Genomic DNA, 25,277 nt, shown 5'->3' with positions numbered 1-25,277 from the left:
ACGGGGGGTCTGGCGATCTGGCTCTTCTAATATGTGACAAAAGGACTTCAGAAAGAAGATTTTTTTTTCCCCTTTTAATTATGTAGCTTGGAGAGCAAACGGGAATCACGTGATGTGTAGGTATTAAGAGCTTCAAGAAAAAGTATGTATTTTTATTCTTCTTGGAGACACTTACTAGTCTTTAGAAGAAGAAATACATAGACTCAACTTTTGTTGACAAAGCACAGCCAATATTTAAATAGATCACAGAAAATCGTGTTTTACTAAATGAAAAAAATGGTCACATAAGAAAGCTGGAAAATACGGATTATTGATAATGTATTTGTTTTTAAGGTGACCAGGCTGTGCGAGTTACACAAACAAACAAAAAATAAACAAAACGCTACCAACAAAAATAACTGACAGGAAATGTCTTTTAGATAAGCAGAATTTAAAATGAAATGCTTCATAGCCATATTTGATGGCTTTATTCCATTAATTCCCCAGGACAGAGCTGCTTGAATGTTCACATCTGTCCTAAATCATAATTCCTATGAAATGCTTCAGGTGTCACCACCTTCTCAGGAAAACACTGACAAATCTCGTTCACTCTGATTTGAGTCTTGTGTCCATGACCTTGAAAACCCAGGGAAGCACGAGTGTCTGTCAAGTGCTCTGAAATCAATGTCATTAGACACTGAGAATGTGAAAGCTTTCCAGCAGGATACCCTCATCAGTGCTCGCACTTCACGAGTCCACCCTCTCCTCCAGAGCCAGAGTCATCTTTGTAAAAGGAAAATCTAACCATGTGACTGCCTTGCTGAACATCCTGTGAGTGGTTCTCCATTGTCTGTAGTGTTGCTCAGCCATTTTCAGGTCCAGCCCCCGTGAGGAACATGGCTCATTCTCATCAGCACAAGTCTGTGGCAGAGATTCTGGGAGAGCAACAGTGTGAACCTGCAAGCACCTGTGTGCATGTGTGTTTGTGAATGTAGGGACCAGGCAAAATCTGCATCTCTAGGGGGGGTAGAAGCACACATAATTTGAAGAAACAATTCACCAGTGATTCTGATGTCCCCTCCCCTACCTCCGACCCCCTTCTGCCCATATGGGAACAACTAGCTTGGGACACTAAGCACTTTATGGTCCAGCTACTATTCCTTTCCTGCCTTCTTTCTCACTATGTCTTAATGACCACATACTGTCGTGCAGGTTGTGCACTGCACAATTATGCAACTATACTGTGGCCCTACTTTTCTATGCCCATGCCCACGCTCCAAATTGTTTACCCAGCAAATATTCTGAACTCCTTAGAATCCCCTGAATGTTTCAAGCTTTTCTACATACAGAGAATTGTTCCACATTCACCAGGTGAATTAAAGTAAGTCTCTTCCATTGGCCATTCAACAAATAGTTATTCAGTGCTAGACAAGATTATTCTTTGCTAAATTTTATACCCTGGGGGCCTAGGACAGTGGAAAGTACACAGTGGACACCCAGTAAATGCTTGTTGAATGAATGAACAAACAACGTTAATACCTACTAATGTTCCACCCAGGCACTGCTGCCTTTATGGAATATTTTTGTACTCTCTGAGTTATAGATGACCTTCTTTGGACCTTGAGATCTTCCTGCACAGACCTCAAGCAATGTAATGACAATACTCTGTTGCCTTATTTCTTGTCCATTTTTCAGACATCCTGTTCAGCTTTGTAAACATGGCAACTATTACAATATGTGATCTGTAAGAGACATTACTTACTCATGAAAAGATAAGAAAAAGGAAAAGATGAAATGCTCTGTCTGCAGAAGGAAGAGTCTGAAGAAAAGCAGGAGGTAGATGATAATCCACATGAACCACTGCTTAGAAAGTTCCTTTGAGAGAAAGATAGATTTGGGGTCTGCAAGTGACGCTGTAACAGCAATCATATTTTAAAAAGGGGGACCATATTGAGAATCCATAGGACAACGGACAGGAGAGAAAGAAAGTAGGAGGAGAAAGAAGGAGAGAAGAAAATATCCTGAGTAAATTAAAAGTAAGTATGTTATTCTCTTCATTATTTCCTTTCACACATGCTCAGAACACCTGGAATGCATTTAAAAAAAATACCATTCACTATAGGAACAAATTACTTAACAAAATTTTCATCCCCTCCTACTTTTTTTTTTAATTTTTAAAGCTTTTTTTTTAGGTTTTTTTTTGAAGGGGAGCATAGGTAATTAGGTCTACTTATTTTTGTAGGAGGTACTGGGGACTGAACACAGGACCTCATGCATGCTAAGCATGCACTCTGCCACTTCAGCTATACCCTCTCCCCTGCCTCCTGCTTCTCTTTTAATGCTTACGTGCTTGGGGTCACTCTCATTAAGCCCTTCTCCACTTAACTGACCACAGCAGCTCATATTTCTGCCCAGTCGATTGACTGCTCTCCACCAGAGCCATCCTTTCAAGAGAGAACCATCTCTGACACTGACTAAGGAGAGGAGACAACCCCACCTACATTTCGATTAGTTTGGCCTCCCGGGACATCATATGCTCCCCAACGTCTTTGTCAACCCCATTCACTGTATGTTTTTATAAGCCATCATAACTTGAGTGAAAATATTGTTTTTAGAATGCAGTCATCTGCTCTCCAGAGAAAGTGTGTTAATTTATAGGACAACAGACTCTGTCACCGTCTAATATTATACTGAAATGGCATATGCTCAAAATTGGGCGACTGGGAATTCAGCTATCTGCCTAAGGTACCCTGACACATGGAGGAGTAAGGTGGCAGGTGTTCCATCCCCAGTTTGCCATGTTGAAAGGCTGATACCTGCATCTTCAAGGTAAGTGATGAGGTCCCCCGTGAATAGGGCAACTGAGGCTCTATTAACCACAGATCACATGTGACACCTTCTTTTTGTCATAGGTTGGGATTCAGCTCAACCTCTCCAGCTATTTGAAATTATAAATGGTTAAATCCTCCCCAAGTAAACAAGCTCCTGAAATTATCACTTGATTCTTTACAAAGCATTTTTCACATTTGTTGTCTCATTTTTACCTTCCAAATCATCTTTTTGTTTATTATACCCTTTTTCTTAGATAAAGCTTCAGAGAGATGAACAGTAACCATAGCAGAAGCTACCATGTGTTTTGTCTTTATCAGACTGCCTGGATATGGTTACCACTAACTAGCTCTACGACCATGAGACATTTATTTAATCTCTGTGCTTCAATTTCTCATCTGTAAAATGATTTCAATTTAGAGTCTTGTGGATAAAGATATCAATATATGCACGCATGTAGCCAGGTTGCCTGGCCCATGATCCTCAAAAGCAACCTGCTCTTATTATAGTTATTATTATAATAATAATACTGTTATTGTGAGGATGATGATAAACTCCTTATAAATTTTATTCCGGTTAATTCTTATATAGCAACTCTAAACGGTTTGCATTATTATCAACATTTACAGATGAGAAAATGGTAGCTCAGAAAGGTTAAGTAAACTGCCCCAAATCACTTAGCTAGAAAGTGACAAAGTCCAAATTTGAACTTGAGTCTCTCTGACCTCAAAGACAATACTCATTACTACTTAACTATACGCCCTAAAGGGGCTTCAGCAGGGGTCACGGTTGTCTGAGTCCTCACCTAGACTCTTCCCATGGGCAACACTGCTTTTCTTTAGGAGTGCACGTTGCATTTTATAACGTCTCCACTGATGGTCATATCACCCAGCTCTAAACTCCCAGACCCAGAACAAAAAAAGGTGCTTGATACATGCTTGGAGGAATTTAGTTGAATTTAAACTTGATTGTTTCACCCGTACAAAAATGTTGAAAATTAGGTACCCCTAGAGTGCTCTGTCTACTCTGAAAGGAAACTCTATAGGAGAGACCCTTGATGGTCTGCAAAGTACATTCAGTTAAAGCGTTTCCGTTTGTTATCCTACCTGCCCAGTGGTTTGGCAGATTACTATTACAGTTCCCATTGCACAAATGGAGAAAAAGAGGTTCAGAGAGGTTAAGTGGGTGGCTCATGGACACACAACAAGAACACAAACCTAGTCTACTGATTCCCAGTTTTGTGATTTGTTATCTTCAGTAATAAATCATACATTAGGGGGAATGTAATTCTCAACTCTCATTTGACGGGTAAACTGTTGCAGTGTCAGAAGTGGTGACAACCAATCTTCCAACATGGACAGGACCCTGAATCAGAAATCTGGCTTCAGAGGCTGGCCAGAAAACATTCCTGGCCTGCTTTTGTGGTTTCCCTCTGGAAGGGTAAGAAGTTTAATCCCCAGGCTCAGTGTTGACAAATGACTCTCAGTAGCTTCTTTCTGGAAGCAAACATGAGAAGAGCAGCTCGCAGATGAATGTAACCATCGACTGGCAAAAAGTTCCATTTGCATCTGCTTGAAAATATGTGTAGGAGCACTTACTGCCAACCGCCTGTCACTTCTCATCTACTGGTTACGTAACGTCTCCATTTTCCCAGCTCTGCACCAAATGAAATTAAGAAGCCTTAGCCGCAATCTAATTACCAGTCCACGGCACCATTTCAGGCAGGGAAGGCAAAGTTATGATAAATATTTTATAGGAAGCTCAGCAGAGTGAAAGCAAAGAGCTGGAAAGCGCTGGTGCTGGAAAGAGAACAGCTGCCTAGAGAAAGGATTTGTAGCTGGTACCTACCCGACTGAGACTAGAATTCATCCGCCCCAAAGATGCTATTCAGGAAAGGGAGCTGGCTCCGAGGGATAATGAAAACCCACCCCTTCCACTAGTCACATGGGCCCCGTTTGACTCAATCTGAACCTCCATTCTCTCTTCTAAACCAAAACCCAGCAGACTGGAATCAGCACTGAGAGAGCCAAGGTTAACATTTCCCGACAGTGACGCACACCAACGGTTTCCAACCCGGTGTCCTCCTGGGTCCTGAAAAGTAACAAGGGCCTGTCGTTCAGACACTGGATTGCTGAAAAAACTATTTGCCACTGTTTTTAATGTATCTTTAGTACATCAGATCCATTGAAATGGAAAAACAAAGTACTACTAAATACATTCAGATCTTTTATATTGACAAACTATTTGAAAACATGAGTCTCCTTGTCTCAAAACCCCATTCAAATGAAAGACATGGAATAAAAATGTTCTAAAGCCACAAGGGCAAAGGGAAATGGAGAGGGTCTAACAGTAGACAAGAAAAGTCAAAGACATTTTTAGAAGATGGAAAAAAGATAAATGAGTCGGAATTGACTAAAGGTAGAAAGAGCTAACAACCTGAATTGACAGCTGCCAAGAAGAAGCAAGTCAAATCGTGCCTTGAAACTATAGGAAACTCAGGTTTTAAAATTATCAGGTGCCTCCATCAGGTAAGGAGAGACATGTAGCTGAAAAAAGGGAGACCTGGTGAAAACTCAGTATGAAGTTCAGTCAGCTCCCCAGATTTACTGCACCCCACTCCAGATTTATTGTCTGTGACTATCCCAATGTCTACATCGTCCCAGCAGAAGGCTGAAGGTTCATCTTTGCAGAAACTGACTCAGAGATTCTCTAGGCTGGGGGCTGACTCAGGCACAGAATGGAGAGAGGGACAGATACGGGATAAAGCAAAAACTGCAAAGTGTTGACTATAGAACCAGATGGTAGTTTTTGGGTAGTGACTTCTCTGTATGTTTGAAATTTGTTCACAATAAAATGTTAGAGGACAAATTCACATTGAACCCCAACCCAATCTTCTCTCACCATCTCTACTGCTATCTCCCTAGTCCTAAGAGTTCTCCATCTCACCTGGCTTCTTACGATAACCTCCAGCTGCTCTTCCTGCTTCTGCTCTGCCCCTTGGTGTATTCTCAACAGAGAAACTAGAAGGATCTGGTTCAAACAGAAGTCACCGCAGGCCACAGCTCCACTCGAAGCCCCGCGCGGCTGCCTCAGTCCACTGGGCTTCCCAGCGCCTGTGTGACCTGGGCTCCTGTGACCTCTCTGACTTTACGTGCTACCACTGGGCCCCTCGTGTGCTCGGCTGCAGCCACGCTGCCCCCCTTGCTATTTCTCAAACACTCCAGGGTCACTCCGGGGATGCCCCGGACTTGGTGCTGCTTCTGTGTAGAAGGCATCTCCCCAGAAAACCGGAGAGCTCCCTCCTCCCCTCCTTCATGCCCTTGCTAACTTCTCACCTTCTCCCGAAGCACTCTTAAAGCTGCAGCCTCTGCTCCCAGCGCTCCCAGTCTGCCCTGCTTTTCCTTTTCCACCCAGCAGGACACGTATCACTTTCTGGAAAGCTCTACCACTTACATATTTATTATGTCCACTGTTCAGACAGTATAATCCCACCCAACTAGGGTTGCCAGATTTGTCTGACAGGGTGCCCCGTTAAGTCTGAATTTCAAATAAGCAACAAAGGCTCTCTCAATGTAAGTTATGTCTCCTGCAGTATTTAGAACACACTAAAACAAAAGTATTTGTTGTTTATCTGAAATTCACATGTAACTGAGGATCCTATATTTAATGTGACAACCCTACACACACATACACACACACACGCATGCACGCACACATACAGGAATACAAGGTCCTCAAGGGGGTCAGGGGTCATCGCTTTTGTTCTCTGGTATCCTTTGCTCCTAAACACTGCATGTGTCAGAGTATATGTTGGATAAATGAACAATGACATTTTCTTTTGAGTTCTAAGACAACAAGGGAGTAATCCACAGAAGACAAGGGATCCAGGAAACAGGGGCTCTAACACCAAAGCAAGTTAATAAAAAGTCTCAGATGACACTGTGAGGCCGACCCAGGGAAGGGGTGGAGGGGCCAGAAAAATGAAACCGACAGTGAACTGGTGTATCCGCCTGGGACATTATCATTGTGACGGGCTTTGTACTTCTCTCAGGGGACCTGGTAGGGGTGCTTAGTCATACTTAGGACAAACTGTGAGACATTATTGACTTCAAGGAAAATAAAAACGGTTACAAAAAGGACGAGCCATCACGGCACACTATAATATTCACATGATCACTATAAAGTGGACCCTGAACAACAGGATGTGGCATCGCCCGTGATGCTAGGAAAAGAGGAGGAAGGGATGTGTATGTGTGCGGTGGGGTGAAGGGGGACGCTAAGGTGAGGATTTAAAACACTCAGTTCTGCTCCTTAAGAAAACAATACTGAAAAGGGAAAAACAGAACTTCTAAAATATCGACATAGGAAAAATACATATTTCATTATCCAGAAAATCATTTTATGGCTATGAACACCCTATTCTTCTGCAAACTCGTTGGCAGGCTCTCATATACTTCACTATCTAAGGATGCAATCTGACCTGAAATCACTGCTGATTTAAAGACCATCTTTTCCCCCCTTGGCGTTACTTCAGGAGTAGTAGATAATGGAAGCGGATTCGGACCTGAGGTTCAAACTGGCCACCGAATCTCAAATGTCTCCTAACATTTTAATAGGACTTCATGAGTTATAAAATCTTTTTTTCTATCACCGTTTCATATGATCCTCAAATGGATTTTTTTTTCATTTTATACATATTGGGATTTCTCCCAGCATCAAACAGAAACATCCCCCTCTCCTCAGGTAAGACGGCGACGTGAATTTAGGAAGGCAAAGGCGTGGCTCTTTATGTGGTTTCCCTATAGTTTGTTTTATTCTCCTCTTTTCTATAAGCTATTTCTGACTCTTGAACAATAAGTCTCAGCGTTTCTCTTCCAGAACTTTCTTTCCAAGATCACGATCCCTAGTTCTTCTGATTTCGCCCTTCAGTGTAATAAAGTGCCACATGCTGTCCAGAGCTCAGTCACCATGTTTCCTGTAATCCTCACTGGCTCTGAAAACCTTCTCTGAGGCACAAAAGTGTTGCTCTTCTTCTAACTCAGTTTCTCATGCTATTTAAACAGTTCAGGAACATAGAAGAAAAATAAGCACCAGTCTCACTTATCAATATATGTGTAAAAGTATTACTTTTGTATATGGCTTCTACAAACCTTTTGTTTTTATCTTCCACACAGCTGCACTCTTTGCTACATCTTTTAAGTAGATTGTGCTATTCTGAACTCAAAAATCTCTCTTGACTGAGTATTCTATTTCCACCCTCTGTTTTCCAATATGAGTAGGTGGAGTTTGGGGCTCACTTTCAAATGATTCAGTCTTCCTAAAGATAAAGCCCAGAACAATTCAGCAATTCATCGCTGACTGCGTCTGTCCATCCTTGGTTCAGGGGCTGGTCACATGTTCACTTATAAATGAGTCTGCTGTTCCGTGGGCCACCCACAGGTCCCCACAGGGAGGATGACACAAAGTCTCTTGATAATCCTACACACAGCTAAGTGCCTTAGGAAATTGTCCTGAAACTGCTCAAATTCACCCTGTTTTCAGACAAGAACTCCCAAAGCTCCCATGCTGCCTTTCTTGGCTCTTAAATTTACTTTTGCCTCCAAGAATTCAGGTATCCCGTTTACCGTCAAAGTTTCCATAAAATTTTTCACCAGCTCATCTTCTATTTTCATGTTTCCGTAATCTCATATCCCTCTTCTCTCATTTCTGTAACTTTGATCATGATTTTCTAAAGCCCTTCACATGGGCAAGTACGTGTGTGAGGATGTGTGTATTACATACACATAGTTAGAGCCGTCACACATAAATGTATCCTATCTGATACACACACACACACATCTGTCCTCACAGTTACGTCTTTTTTCCTTCAACTACTGTTAGAGGAATGGTGTCTGTCTAGCTGGGGCCTGGCTGCACAACGGAATACCCGTCTGTTGTTTAGCCCGTCTCTTGCAAACAATGTGAATTTCCTCGTGACAGAAACCCTAGAACCAATCCTCAGCCATGTGGGTTCCTTGGCCACTGCCTTTTCCCTCCTCAGCCACCCACTGCACGTGATGACACGTTCCTGTTGAGACAAGTATCCTCATATGTTTCAGGAACTTACTTGCACAGCAATTCCTCTGCACGTCCATGAGAGATCATGGTTTTCCTGACAAACACTTTGCTGTGTCCCTTTTCTGTAAGTTAAATTATGATGTTGAAGGAGCAACACGACCTACCCCTCCTCCATTTGTCAACACGTCTAGTCTAGACTTCTTAATCCTTTGTTTCAAATTCTGCTAAACCTTCCATAGTGGGCATGTTAGCATCAGGGCCTCAGATACAGACTCTGTCCCTAACTTGCTAGTAAGAATGTCACCAGGGTTGATAGCATGAAGCCATTTGCTATCGGCAGCGTAGGTCTGAGAGAGGTGGGGCCAGCAACGCTGGGACTCTCTCTGATTCTGCCCCTCCCTTCTTCTGTCCTAAACGTCCTCCTCATTGGTTCTAATATCTTTTAAGACCACTCAGAGCGCTTTTCTGTCACTTTGTGATCCATGCCCCCTAGCATCTAACCAGCTGATGTAGCAAGGTCAAAAGCAAAAATTTTGTAATGAATGTTGAGGTCACATCAGCAGCCTTCAGGAAAGAAGACTCCGTATTTTGCCCATTAAGTAGTTATTAAAAGCGTGACTGTCTGAAGTCTGGAAGACCTTGGCCCTGCGGCCTCCACGCTGAGATGCACTGTCCAGGTACATCACCTGGCAGTGATCTTTGAAGTGTGACCTCAGCTCCTAAAACCCTCCTCTCACCTCTTTGCCTAGTTCTCCGTTTAGAGACCCCTCCCTGCCCTTTATACCCTTAAAAGCTCTTCACACAATTTCACAAACTCCATTAACCAGTCTTAGCACCTTGTCCATCTATTCACTCTTAAATCTCAAATCTGGCACCCTTTCTTCTCTGTCTCTCCCATATCCCAAGAGGTCTTCAGGAAGGAAATTTAATCTTGCCTGATCTTGGTGTTTTTTTTTTTTCATCTTGAGCCTATCTGATCTTTTTATTCTAACGGTCTTCACCATCTCCCACATGACTTTGTCAAGCTTGTCCTGATGAAGGTTTGCAGAGGATATTAGGAAAGCGTAGTGGAGGTACCTTCAGCCTCATCTTGAGGAGCAAGGGTTCTTGCGAATATTTCCTAGAGGAAATGATCTAAGACTCAAAGGATTTTGCTGGATATAGAAGGGATAGAGAGCAAAGTAGGGGCAAAAGAACAGAAACAAAGCAGCATAGTCTGGACATGACACTGAGCGTTCACTGTTCATTTCTCGGCTCAAATGTGAAAGGGACAAGAGAGAATGTGTGGAGATGCAGCTAGTGAGATACAGAGTGATCAAGGGTAAGTTGACCTTGACTGTCCCACATGGGACAGGGAGGGTCACCGGCTGATTTAAAGCAAGAGATTAGCACGATAAGATTTCCGTTGCTCACAGAGCTCCAGCAGACCTGCAGAAACGTGAAGGCTTGGGGCAAGAGAGATCAGATAAGAGGCTTTTACAGTATTTAGGAACGAGGTTGAAATGACTGAGACTCAGACTTAGATGAAGAGAAATGGACACTATCTGTTGCATCCTCACCTCTGCAGCCATCTAATGACCACAGGGAAGAAACGTGAATGTAGACGCCAACACACGAAGGGCAGCAGAGCGGAAGATGGGAACAGCCCAGGTTCTTAGTGGGGTCCCTGCGTTGGTGAATTGACAGTCTTAGGAACTGATCTCTGAACTTCATGGTCTGTGAAGTTTAAGCCACTATGAAGACATTTGTTGTTGTTGTTGTTGTTACATTTAATCAAATGCAATCCAAATGGATCCAAAGGAAAACTAACAATGTTGGGAAGTCCACGAAAGGTGCCTGGAAGACTAACCTGTGCTGAGCCTGGAAGGATGTGTATGTGTTAATTTGTCAAAGGAAGTGGGGGCAGCAGCAAGCAGAGAACATTCCAGCCATAGAATCAAGTTGGTCCTTGATATGGGGCACTCGTCTCACTGAAGACGCTACAGAAGCGTGTGTGGTGATGATGCTGAAGAAAACAAGGGACACGGTGTCATCAACCAGCCTGAAGAACCAGACAGGAGCCCGGTAGAACCATTTAAGGATTCTGGTCTCTAAATTCAGTGAAAAGCCTCTTATGAACTCTAGGAGGGGAAATAATGTGTTTGCATCTTTGCAAGCTCACTCTAGCTTCACTGTGACGACTACATAGAAAAGAGGAAAGAACAGATATAGTAGACCAGTTTGAAAGCTATTGCAGTGGTCCAGGCTGAAGATGGCTGCCAGGGCTAGCAGAGTGTGCCCACTAGACTGTTTCTCATAGTGTCCCAATGACCTCATTCCCTGCACGACCCCCCGAGAGTGATTATTTTCTTCCCAGAATGCACCACGATTCACGGTAGGAAATGTGCCATCCTCTCTGACATGAGGTGACGTGGGTGGGGTGGGGAGGGCATATATTCCCCATTTGAGAGAAGAAAGGTGAGACACAGGAGGCAAACTGCCTTGCCAAGCATTTCATCCCTTTAGAACAACTTCTGGGACAGGCTCTGAGATCCATGCCTAGTTAGAAAAACACTTTATCATAATTGGTATGTTATAAACAACCTTCACTCTAAACTATCTCTTATAACTCAGCATAAAACTGAGTTATAAACATAGGTAAAACGTATTTCAGAGGTAAAACATATTTCTTTTCTGCTAATTAATTTCAGAGTGTATAAAGTGGAATACTTTTTTTTCTTAAATCTAGCGGCCATCATACTGCTCCAAGGAGGTAGGATTTTTTCTCTATTTCAGCTGATTATTGACTAGCAGTTGATTCTCTAAAAGCATCTCTGTCATATTACTGTCGACCCCAGTAAAAATGACACCTAGTAAGGCCATGTGCTTCTCCTTCATCTATCATGATAGTGATCAAAATAATTATGTAAACCTTTATTTAACTTCTTTCTCTAGCACAAGTTTAATCTATTTTGGAATAACAGGTCAACCAGCATTATCTCCCTAGAGACTGGCATGATCCCTGGCACAGAGCATTTACTAAAAGTATCTATTAAACAATAACCAATAATTATCATGTAATTACTAATTATTAGACACTGTGCTGTGGACTTTAACTGCAACCTCTCATTTGTTTTTATATTAATCTTATGAAGGAGATTGAACTCTTTTAGTTTAGACTTGAAGAAAATGGAACTTAGAGATGTTAAGTTATTTAATCACAAAATCTAGTAAGTGGCACAGCTGGGATTCAAACTCAATTCGCTTATTTATATATGATACTGCCTCTCTTGAATATATTAAGGAGTGAATAAATCAATGATTTGATTGACTGAATTTGCTGACAAATCACTAGGCACCACACAATCTGTCTCCAATTAGTGCAAACCCTAGACTAAATAAAAAGTATAAAAATCACCTGTTTACCTCCTGCAAAGCACAAGACAGCTCCTCACAAGAAACTGGTCCCAAAGTCAATTGTGCCAAATTTGAGAAACCTTGTTCTATATCATATGACTGTTCCTATAAAGTCAAATCATACTGATACCATTTCTGTGGGGAAAAAAAACTCATGAGATTAACTAACATGCAAGACTTATGAAATAACACTTTCCTACTGGAATAATAAGAGGAAACGTGGCTACAACATTTCTTTTTCTTGTGGGTCAGTCTTGCCTTGCTAAAATGCAGACCTGAGGAGAAAATGTACTCTTTTTCATTTTGCAGAGACACCCTGATATCATGTGACCAGTAAGAAGCCAGTGACCCATTCCACTTTGGCCAGAAACTCTTCACTATTACATACCACGGACATAGCTCAACGTTATTTAGCATCAGTTTCACCATGATTAACAAGGTACTGTTTTTCAACCTTGAATACATGTCAATGAAACAAACCCTTAGCAAAATTGCAGTTACTGACTATAGACGCTAGGTGGCAGCAGCACATAAGTGCGTGGGTTTCTCTCTGAATAAAAATTTAGTGCTGCATTGTTTAAATTCTATCTGAACAAAAGAAGTAAACATGTTTTTCCCCCAACATTTCTCACTATTGCCTTGTATTTCTTTTATTGGACTTAAAATTATTAAGCTGCTTTTTTTTTCTGAATAAATCCTTTTTATTCCAGAATACTTCGAGTAACAAATACTAAGTATGCATGTGTGCATGTATACACGTATACACACACTAATTATATATAAAATTATGTATATTATATGTACATAAGTTGGGTTTTGTGTATGTAATTGTATAAATTATATATGTGCCATTTATAATAATAATGATGGCAAACATGATCCAATAATATTTGTCACTCTCTATTAAGCATTTTATCTCACTTAATACTTTTAACAATCTTATGGAGAAGGTATGAGCTTTCTCCCTTTGCAGCTTAATTGCCAAGGATCAGAGAGATCAAACAACTTGGCCAGGGCCACACAGCATAATGAGCTGCAGAAGTGAGATTCATGTTGCACATTTCAGAGAGCTCAAAGTCTGGGATCAGAGATCTTGTCTGAATTGCTGTTCTCTCTCACCAGATACGTGCTACAAATGTATCAGTTGTAAGAACAGCTGGTGCCCATTTCATGGTATTAGGAAAAATAATTCATATGGGAAAATGAAGGCGATTACCAGAATGCATTTAAAGTGCACATTACCAGGCCCCACCCCAGACTAAATAGATCAGAATTTCTTATGACAGGTGGATTTCTTAAAGGTCTCCAGGCGATTCTAATATGTAGCTATTGTTGAGAAGCCACAGGGTAGTGATAATGAGAGTCAAATTTTGAGTAGTTTGAGAAGCATTTCCTCAGTTCTTTTTGCTAAGTCCTCAAAGACAGAACAGAAAACGCTAAGTAGCTACGGAGAAGATGATGACGGTGATGTTTGCCGCTGAAGGAGACACAAGTTTGCAGCTCAGCTGTATTGTTAATGTTCCACCCAGTTGTGTCCTATTCCTTTTGTGATCCATTTTGTGACTTCACTGACGGAGGTGGGAATCTATTTTGTCTGTCTCCACAAGCAGCATTTCCATGTGAAGCCAACATCCGTTGAGGATAGTGGTGGATCCAGTTAGAATCATTCCTGTCCTATGTCACTGATGATCTTCTAGGACCTCAGCAAAGTGGCCAAGATATATCTCGACATGTGATTTATTATTAATACTAATTCTAATTTGTTATTACTGAACACAGATCCTTACACATCATGGACAAGTGATAACCTTCTGCTGTATGAGTAAGTGGATAAATGGACTTAGGGTGACTTGTTAAGTGATGAGATTCCTGGCTGATCTTATCAGTTAATCTTCAAAAACCCACCTCAAGGCATTCTTAAGTCACCTCTACCAGTATTTCTATCTAGCTGATTGTTTAAAGAATAAAGATTAACATTGACAGCTTAAAGTTCTCCTTTTCACATTAAAAAAACAAAAAACAAAAAAAACTCTACTGATGTAAATACAAATGAAGGTCTGATGAGTTTTGTGATTATTTTAATACAACTATGAGACATAATTAGAATAGAAAGAAACTATTCTAAGGAGGTGCAACATGCATGGTGTGCCTTTGTGAAGATGAAAGAGTGTGGAGTTTTGTAGCTGTTGTTTTGGTTTGCTCTGGTTTTTAACCAAAGCTCCTCATGAAAAATTAAGTCCTTTTGCAGGACTTATCCAAGAAGTCTGACTCGTGTGTTTTGTGCTCCGTTATGTTCAGAATCAATTCAGATCACTACAATTCTTGGAGGGGCTAACATGTTGACATCTTTCAGAATTATATTGCCAATTCCCACATAAAAGCAAAAGCATCTATGTTAGTTGTTCACTTCTTTGTTCTGTCCTTTACATTCCCATGAATCCATCCTCCTAAAGAGCGGCAAGTGGGAAACTGACAGCCCTTCCCACAAAGGTGGTGTGACACCCCGTACTCTGAGTGGCAGAGGGAACAGAGCAGAGACTCCAAGTGCTGCAGAGGTAGTAACAAAAGTGAAGGTGGAGATACACTTAGCAGAGTCCTTGAAGAAGCCTGTCATCCAAATAAAGTGTCAAGGCACAGCTGCGGAGGCGACTGGGGCACTCCCTGATTCCCAAGACACCAGCAAAGTCCTTTAATCAGCACATATATTGTTCTGTTTTGTATATAAAGCTGGCCTTAAATATTAAGCAGCTGGTGATTCAGTGCCATCTGGCAGAGCCTGGGTACGCACAGCTCTGATACAGTAAGAATGTGTCAGGAGTTAGGAAAAACAGTGTCCAGTAAGGATAACAATGTGTCAGAGTGAATCAGAGAGGCCAAGTGAGAGTGTGAGAGAGGACAGGATACACACCCAGCCAGGATTCGTAGAGAAACAGGGTGGTGGGGCACCGGATGCCTGGTGCTTCTGACCTTCCTTGTCCGTGCAGCCTGCAAGGATGTGCTTTCTGAGTGCTGTGCATTGTCTGGTTTTTGGTTTTTCCATCAGCAAGGATGCTGTGAAGTGTGGGTCTCTAATGCATAGAGTAGACTGGGCTTAGATGACAAAACAGCCACAACTCATGCCACCCAAACAAGCCACCCTTGGCCTTCAGATCCCTGCAGGTGAAACAGTTAGAGCACCACAGAAGAACCTGAGGGTTTGTTCTGTCCCCCCACCTTTTGTTCTCCAAGGGTGAGGCTGTCCTTGCAATTTAACTGGAACCTTATGTGACCAGGCCAGAGATGAAAAATGGTTTGCAAATGACTGTAACTGGTCACCTCAGACCTTACAGGCAGAGGCAACAGCTCGCTGAAAAAACTAGGTAGAAAGAGTGTCAAGAGAGATGTCTCAGACTTGAAGGTTAGTGGGGAGGGTCTAGCTCAGTGGTAGAGCACGTGCTTAGCATGCATGAAGTCCTGGATTCAATCCCCAGCACCTCCATTTAAATAAATAAGTAAATAAATAAACCTAATGATCACTCCCACCCAAAGAAAAATGAAAAAAAATTTTTTTAAAAAGAAATGAAGGTTAAACGCCCTGACGTGAGATTGGAGATGGAAGATGGGCAGAGGACCTAGACCCCTTATGAGAACACGTGTGCGGGGCTGGGTTAGATTCCCAGGCCCAGTGGAGGAAGGACAGAACCGACTTCGAGTGCATCCAGAGAGTGTGGCCAGGATGGCGAAGAGTCTAGCCAGCCTTGATGGGGACAAGGGCTGAGTGGCCCCCTTCAGGTGATCATCTGCCCCTTACGGTTTATACAATTTTGACTCTATGCCAGGCTGTTAGTATGCAACGGTCCCGAGGCAGAGATTTCTATGTCCGTCTTCTAGAGAAGGAAACTCAGGCTCACAGAGGAGCAGCGACTTGCCAGACAGCACTGTTCGTGTAAGGCTGAGCTGGGGAGGGAAGTCTTGGCTGGGTGGTGATGGGTAGATACTACCTAAGCTAGCAAGTACCTTGCAGATCACCATCCAGTGCTTTCCTCTGCACAGATGATGACAAGGAGCACTTTAACAGTATCATGACTTGCCCAAGCTGGCTTTGCCCAGGTCAGCTGAGTCTTGTCTTTGTCAGGTCTTCAAACAGTGCTTCTCAAGTGGTTCTCAACTAAGGAACCGTTTTATTTTACTCTTCTTCTGAACGCCCATGTTTTGAGGGGAAGAGATAACAATGGTGGTGGTGGTGGCGATGGTGACAGCAGTGCTGACCATCCTTTATTAAGAGATTGCCCTGTGCCCAGCTGGGCCAGCTCTCCATCCTCTCTAGCTCTTACAATGAATCTGTCATCAGTATCATTAATCCCCTTTGGACAGATGAGAAAATTTGTTCTTATAGTCGTTGCATGGCTTATTCAAAGTAACCAGACAATACCAGTGCTCCATCTTATGTTTTATTCCAAAATTTGCATTCTTTCTATATATCATATTGAGAGAATTTGTCTGCAAAACCTATTTCTTAAGAAATAACTAGTCCCCATTTTAAGCAATGAAAAACAAAGAAATGTTATGTAGAACAGCCGCTGATCAGCATAAAGAAAAGATTACACTAAATCTGACCTAAAACCTAGTGTTTTCGAGAGCTCAGGCACCCTTGCCATGGGTAAAGGGGCAAGATTCCATTTTGCTTTTGAAGACACTGACATTAGCCCATGAACCCCCATTTCTATAAGTACAAGACCTGGGGGTCTGGATATTTCAAGGGGAGAATGCCTTTGTTACATTACTACAAAAAATAATTCCTGCCGATTTTCTATTTGGGGACTTCATATTACACTGACTTAAATAATAAACCTCTGGGAGTTTACACGCATATTTTTTAGCAAAAAGCACAGGTCAGCAATTGTGACTTGCTTTCCATTAAGGCTCCCAGTGAAGATCTATGAGTTGCTAAAAGGTTATGGGTCTCTTGGTACAGAAACAAAGGCTCTAGAAATACACTAGAGGTTATGCACGGAGCTCTTCTCTCCGAGAGGGAGAAATTACAAAAGAGAAGTGATAGATGGTGCTTGCTAGAAATTTTAATTAAACGTGTGAGTGACAAATTCTGAATCAGGCCAGGGGCAGCTGCACTCATACACAGCCTGCTGCAATCGCAGAGGTGGGGACACGTGACAGGAAATAGATATCCTGTGACAACAGCCATCATACCCTTGAATTTCGTTTCATCTGTCACTCCATAAGGTCGACCTCTGAAGGGCCTTCTGGGAGACGCCCCTCAGCTCAGAGAAACAGTCAGAATACAAAGAAATCTGCTCTCGGTTGCTTAGTGACACCAGCAGGTAGACCACAGCGTGCCTCTAGTGTGTGCATGCTGTCCTCGTGTGTCCAAGGACGGTCGGCATTGCCACTCTGCACTGCTGGTTTTGCTGCAGTAGTTAAATAATGAAAAGCTCTGACCGTGGAAGATTCCGTATGCAACTTCTCTAAGAACTACGATGTATGTATACCAGCTTTCCATATAAATATCGCAACATACTCTCCTCTCCTATTGCCTGCTTTACCCACAAGGCATTTAGGACACGCATCTTCTCTCATCCACTCTCCTGCATGTTTCCCTCACCAGGTTTTGACCTGCTCTGCTGGACAAGAGGAAGAACTTGAACTTAATAAGACATGAACATGGTTCCACTTTGACTCCATCACTTAAAAGTTGTCTGACTCTGACTCTGACTCTGGTCTGTTAGTTTCTCAGGGTCTCATCTGTAAACAGCCTTGGTGGCTGTTTGTTATAGGGTTAAATGCCCTTAATTCAAAGTGCTTTGTAAATAATCAGGTATTAAATACACAGAGGGTGCTGTGACTTATTTTTCCATTTATTTCTAAACCACACTTACTCTGTTTTACTATACTTTTGAAAGTTATACTGCAGATTGAATTGAGTCTTGACTCCAAGTTGGAATTAAACTGCTTGTGAGAAAAGCATGCCATTCCTTACTAAACCCATCCTTGTTGTGAGAGTCTCCTGTACAGATTCAATGTAGCTAATATCAGCCAATGAGATGTAAGCAGAAGAGTCAGGTGAGTCAGGAACTTTCCTTACGAGTCCCCTCTTCATCCTTTCCTCTGTGTTTCTGCCTGGGGCACAGAGCCACCCTGGACCACGTGTCTGAGACCCACCACTCACGCTGGCAGCGTGCTGAGCCGGAGGAGCCCTGAGTCCCTGAGAATCCCGAGGATCAGAGTCCCAAACCAGCACTGGGGCTTCCATGATGGAGAAATCAACTTCTACGTCTTGTTTAAGTCACTGATGTTTTGTTGGTCTCTATTACTCACAGCCAACTTAGAAAATTACTTTCCCACAGCTTTGTTTCCAGAGTCCCTCAACTTTCAAAAATCCTGCCTTATGCCTTAACAACATCTGTTTATCGTAGTGCGCTCCACCTGACAGGTATTTACTGTGCAGCTTTCATATGCAAGACCAGACATGGGAGAGGACACCGTACTGAGAGGGTCAGTGAGCAATCCAGTGCATGTCACACCCCTGTGTACGCTCACTAGTCAGCGTAGTCAGAGCAGAACAAGGAAGACACCGGATGTAAGTGGAGGGGGAGTCGAGGTCAAACACTCCTCCCTCCGATTCTTTACTGTCTCCCCATCCCCTTCTAAACTGGGAGGATGGACCAAAAATAGGAGAAAGATGAACAGAGTTCATAAAGAATTAAATTCTAGAGCCCATTTGTCAGAATCTTCCTGTGGGTGAGGAGATAGAATTTAACCCCGCACCCCAGAATCAAAGCTGCCCCTGATTCTAGTTTTTGATTTTTTTTCCCCCAAAAGGAAAAACAGTCAAGTAAGAAAAGATAACACTTAATGGGCTCATTGTTTTGCCCTAGTTTATGTAAGAATGAACAAACCAAACCAAAATATGCAAGTCATCCCTCTCAACAGAGCGCTGCTTGTTCCCCTTCTCCACCCCCTTCTCATTTACGAAAATAAAGAAAGAAATGGCGCTCTCCTCTTTGACAGAAGCTGGCTTCTCAGAATTCTTTGTTTCCTACATAAGAAAGTATGAATGCATCTCAGGGGACCAATGTGTGCCTATACCCTTTAGCATCCTCCATGGTACTGAGAAGAGGTGGGGAAAGCTGCTTAGAAGGATTAAATCATCCACGGAGGACACTAGAGGGCAGGTGTCCCCTTAGGATCTGCTAGAATTTCCACCAGAGACTGATCACCAACCTCTGTCCTTGTAGGTAGGCATGCCTAAACTGGTCCCATTTTTCTAAAATTATTCAAAGATAAGGTAAAAAAAAAATTTGCTACCCCTGCCTCTCAGTAAGCCAAGCATTGTACTCACTCCTCCTGTCACCGCTGAACTGTTTTCCCGGCCCTGCTTGAGCTTGGTTCCTCCTCAGCCTGTAAGTCTCACTTCCGACCTCACCTCCCAGGAGAGCCCATCCCTTAGAGCGTGACCTGAAATAACCCCTCCTGAATCCCACTGCTTTATGTTGCACCAAATGTTTCCCTCTAACATTTACACTTTAATTGTATAAAGTTTTTTTGAGGGGGGAGGTAGTTAGGTTTATTTATTTACTTACTGGAGGTACTGGGAATTGAACCCAGGACCTCACGCATGCTAAGCAGGCACTCTACCAGTTGAGCTATACCCTTCCCCCCTCCTTCTAACATTTACGGAACTCCAAAATTACCTGGTTATATGTACTTGCTTAAAATGTATCTGTCTCTACCAGAAGGCATACTCCTTAAAGGCAGTGACCTTGTCTTACCCACTACTCTATTCTCAGGAGGTAAAAAGGGATTTGTGGAGTATCTGCTGAATGAATGGAGGAACGGTCCATCCTTTCACATGAGCAGTATTGTGATCCACATTGCAGATGACACAGATTTGAAAGAACTCAGTCAAAGGTACACGGCAAGTCAAAGGCCGAATCACCTGACATCAGAGACATAAGCTGTAAGTGTTTCTTCTCTCAGGTTTGGTGGGGGAAAGTAATATCTCTTAAGAAAATCATCATTTTCAAAATTTCAGTCTCTTCTTTGCCTCTTCCCTCTATTCTATTAATATCCAATTAAGCCCACCCTCAAACTACGCTTCACATGGTCCAGACTTTTCCTTTCCGCTCTCCCTGCCTCCGCTTTAATGATGCTCACATCCCTCCAACAACTGGAGCAGCCTCCTAATTAGCTGCATTGCCTTTCGCATCTCCCTGCTCCGCTCTCTGATGCTATATATAAACCTCTCCCCGATTAACTGCCTCAGACTTTGATTTTACCACGCTATTGATGAACACCTCCAGTTGCTGTTTAATGCCTGCAGGTTAAAGTGCAAATTTGCTGGCTTTACATTCCAGGCCCTCCACCAAGGCCCCCGACCTATCTTTCTCACACTGCCCCCTCCTTAAATTCTCTCGGTGATTTCCAGCTAAACTGGCCCACTCGCTGTTCTAACACCTCTCGAGTTCTTCCTATTCCTCAACCACACTTAGCTTGGTATCCTCCAGAAGTGCTTCTCCACATTCAAATCCCATTCATTTCTCAAGCCACTGGTGAATCTCCACCTTCTTTTTGGAAGCTTTCCAGATAAATCCAATGCACCTGTCTCTAAATTTGGTGGCCGGCCCACTGTAGATGCTCAAGGAATTTTTGTTCAGTGAACTACTGAATCTGTAGTTGAAACCATGCTGCGTCTTACGGCACCTGTGAATTTGTCTTATTTTATTTCATCTGTGTAATTAACTCTCAGGTGCCTTTCCAACCAGATCTTTGAGGTCTGAGGCCGTGACTTCCGATTCAGCTCCTTACACAGGCGGTGATGCTTTTTACCTGACAGATCATTCCACACGCTTTAACCAACTCAGCCAAATGTCACACTGTGTTATTATTATTATTTTTTTAACACTGTCAGGGTCAATTGTGCCATGAATGACAAATGACTTTGATTTATTTGATGTCATGCTTTTCAATTTTAAAAAACGTTTATGGCAGGATTATTTAGTAAAATAAGATGTGTTCTGTTTATGGACACTAAGTGTTTTTCCTCACCCATTCGAAAAGGATGGAAAGGTACCTGTGCTCTCTTGCCTCAGGGCTGATAGCTGTCATTCAAACCTGAAGGGAGAAATTGAAGAAAATTTCCCCCACCCCTCAAGCCCCACCTAGGATTCTCTTATTGAAAGCCTCTGACTATTCATCAGACCAACAAAATATTAAAGGAGTGTTGACTAAGTTCTCAGCCTGATTTTAGGGATCGAGGAGAGAGCAGTGAAAAGAACACCAGACAAATAAGTTACCCAATAAACGAAACATAAAAATTCAGACTGTAAATTACCAGGAAAACACGCTGTATTATCGGTAAACTTACGCTCTCTGATTCATTATAGGGCTCAGGGTTTAACCACTACACAGAAGACCACCAACCCTACACAGCTGATCAGAGAGACCCCTCAAGATTCAAAGCATGGCCTCCGCTTCCTTCAGTTACTGTTTTCCCATCACTGATACATTGTGAAAGCAAATGATCAGGCAGAGCCACTTCTTGTTGGAATTTCAGCAGCATTCTTGTTTTAATTTTCCTGGTTCCTCATGAAATTAGAACCTAATAGTTATGGTGTGTCAACAACGTCAAGACACCAAACTAGGCACCCAGGTATAAAACAGGGTCCTTCACATTTCAGGGCAGCACACACAAAAGACGTCCTGACCAACGGCACATTTTCTCAGTACTATGTGAGTATGATCATTTAGCACATGCCACGGAAACTCAGAGGAAGTAGGAATCAACGAAGGCTGGAGCATTATAGGAAGAAACCTGAAATTCTCTTCCACAAGAGTGCAATAATTAGTGAGTCCCTGTACACATCAGCCTGTTCTGTATGGTCCATATGTCCTGTAAATATTTCATCTGCAGTTTAACTTTAATAGCTTTACATACACTCTTTTTGTTTGTTTGTTTTAATTTTGCACCTAAGTGAGTAAGCCCGACCGACCGTCTCACTAACCTCACCCTACTCAGGCTCTGTTTCTTTTTTGTTTGTTTGCTTATTTGTTTTTTGGAGGGGGGCAGTAATTAGGTTTATTTATTTTATTCATCTATTTTTTAATGGAGGTACCAGGGATTGAACCAAGGACCTCACACAGGCTAAGCATGCATTCTATCACTGAGCTATACCCTCCCCCACCCAACATATACTTTTAAGAGGAAGGTAAGGAGGTGATATTGACAATGTGCTCTTGAATCATGTGGACACTGATCTCACCCAATTGCAAAGACGTCTTCCCAGCCACCGCAGCCAAAGCAGCCACGTCCAGCACGTCTCTCCCACATTATCCTCTTCTGTCTTAGTTCTTACTAGTACATGAGAAGAGCTAATTTACTCACTGACCTATGTCAGGGCTCAGCAAAATATAGCCCCTAAAACAAATACGACCCTCATTCTACTTTTACTAACAAAGTTTTATTGGAACGCAGTCACGCTCATTCATTGCATGTTGTCCAAGGCTGCTTTTGTACTAAAACAATAGACGTGAGTAATTGTGGCAGAAACCGTATGGCCCACAAAGCCTAAAATATTTGTATCTGGCTTTTTACTCTCTGACCCTTGGCCTGCGAGTTTATTGCCTGTCTCCTCACTCCTAGAACATGAACAGAGACTTTTAGGTTCAGGACTCCAATGATAACATTTGCACCTGGTACACAGTAGGTGCATAACAGCTGCTGCTGACCACTCGTGGGGACTTAACAGAAGAGTAAACTGTGCGAACGTTTACCCAAAGCTTTGGACTCAGCCACACCTCTGGAATCACTGCTTTCTGGGTGTATATGTAATGAACTCATGTCAAGAAGTCTGTAAATGGCCAAAGAATACTCTGGGGAGGATTCGTGGCCCAAGAAACAGTTTTCATAGAAAACGTCCTGGTCTCACTGCTGGGCTTACTGGGGGCAGAGCACTGTGTTTTTTCACAGCCCCGCCATGCTAAGCGACAACACGCACTAAATCACCAGGCAGGCCTGGAGCTGAGAATCGGGGGAACATCTGGAGAACAAGAGTTTAGAGTGACAACTTTCTAAAATCTTGTTGATAGGAGTACCACTCTGTGCCCTTTTATTAATTTATTTGACTCGATTGATATCACCCAGAGGTTTTAAGGGAAAAAAAAAAACCCCACACACATACATACAACAGTTGTAAAATATAAAAACAGCATTTCCCATCATTCTTTTTTTAGTTTCTAGGAGTAACATACAATTTTATTCTACGTAAAATTCTCACCAGTGAAACTCCTTATTAGCAAGTGGAAATTCTGACCTATTGAAACCCAGCCAACTCCTCTGTGCCAGGCAGTTGGGTCAGGAGAAGCCAAAATCAACATGGTGCTTTTTGCAACATTCTGTCAAAGGGACAAAGATGAACTGAGGGTCTCAACTTGATCACATTACACCTGGAAGTTTGAGCAGACAGGCCTCCAGGCTGAGCTGCCACCGTCACGACCCAAGTCAACGTGACTGGATGGTATTCCTCCCATTTCACATCCTTTGAATTCATTCTTTACACTACAGCCTGAGCGACTTCAAACATAATCTACTGACACTTCTCTCCTTGGAGAAATCCTTCAGAATCCCCACCCTGCCTTCAGGAGAAAGCTAGAGATCCCATCACACGGGGGCTTCTCCGTGAGTCGGCTCAGTGTCACCAGCCTCCCCATGCTCTCTGCTCTGAAAGCCGCACTTCTCATAGTCTGGACAGGGTCTCACTCCATCTCTGGCTCCCTTCCATCTCCTTCTCCCTCCTCGTCCCTCTCCCGTTCCTCTGGTGCCTCTGAGCCTTTGTGCATGCTGTTTCCTTTCTGATTCTGACAGAAACACTTTCCTTTCTACTCTCTTTTGACTAACCTCTGCTTATTCCTTGAGGCTCATCTCGGACTTTTTTTTTTCTTCTGTTTCTAGCTTTTCTCAATTCCTGAAGTCCAGATGAATAGAAAACCCTATGATAGGTAACACTCTGCTGGGAACTCCAACCCCAAATCTAACCCCAAGAAACGTATCATGGGAAAGATGATGGGAAGGAAGAGCCCTAACTTAATTGTGTTTCCCACAACGTGATCTCAATTCTTCAAGTCAATGTACCAAGGACAGATTTAAGTGCCCTTCCAACTCCTCCCAAGAACTTAAACTATGGGTCTCTTAGAAAAATCTTTAAATGCTTTGCTGTCAAGACAAACAGGAATTGTTCTTTTAAAATATGGCACAAGTGCTCTGTTTAAAATGACACACTAAATGTATTTTAATCAAAGACATCAGACTTGTTCGGAAAGCCCTTCACTTTAAGAGAATCAAAGAGGGAACACGGGTGGAGGCCAGCCACTGCATGGATGGAGTAGCTCCAGCATCTCGTAATATGAGAAAGCACCTGGTTCTTCTGGAGAAATACTTGTAATAGAGTAAATAGGCTTGGAGATAATGTGAAACTCCCTGTCAGATGAAAATGGAGCTTTGAGATTTTTAACTGGAAACGTCCAGGCAGCGAATACTGGGTGGAGGCGTTTTAAGCACATCCACACCTCCCTCACTAGCCTCTGGTTCTGTGGACACTGCTGCAACCTCAACGGTGAAAATGATGCTTGCCACCGTTTTTAGAACCTGCTGTGGATAGAGGGCCAAAAAGTGGTATCCTGGGGGTGAAGAGAACTGATATAAGAAATGCCAATGACAGCAGGTAGAAAAGGTGATCTTGCTTCCGAGAGAACAACAGTTCATACCAAACAAGTCCCAGAGCAAGTGGCCAACTCCAGCCTGGACAGACCTGGCAAGATCTGAAGGTGGTGTAGATTTCAGAGACCAAGCCTGAGGTGTGGCATCGGACAGAAGACGGAAAAGCGACAGGAGCATAAGTCCTGCCTGTCAAAAGGTGTTGAAACAAGGCAGGGAGAATCACAACCTGGGAACAGAATTGGGTGATGAGCCTCCAGGATGAAGACAGTTTGGCAAGCAAGCCTCCTTGGAAAAAATCAGAAGGACC

At 42.7% G+C, this 25,277-nt stretch overlaps 1 protein-coding gene and 1 long non-coding RNA gene across 2 annotated transcripts in view; one reads left to right on the top strand and one right to left on the bottom strand.

The window, feature by feature from the left end:
* The window catches only part of GAS2 (growth arrest specific 2), a 119,469-nt gene that overhangs the window by 7,167 nt on the left and 87,025 nt on the right, over positions 1–25,277 (bottom strand). The window lies entirely within an intron of this gene.
* LOC140698990 (uncharacterized) lies at positions 1,717–12,883 on the top strand. Its single transcript, XR_012077002.1, has 2 exons — positions 1,717–2,015; positions 12,571–12,883. It is a non-coding gene; the product is annotated as an uncharacterized lncRNA (long non-coding RNA).

The sequence above is a fragment of the Vicugna pacos genome, chromosome 10, assembly GCF_048564905.1.
Source record: "Vicugna pacos chromosome 10, VicPac4, whole genome shotgun sequence".
Classification (NCBI taxonomy): Eukaryota; Metazoa; Chordata; class Mammalia; order Artiodactyla; family Camelidae; genus Vicugna; species Vicugna pacos.
This window is presented reverse-complemented; position numbering and strand designations above follow the sequence as displayed.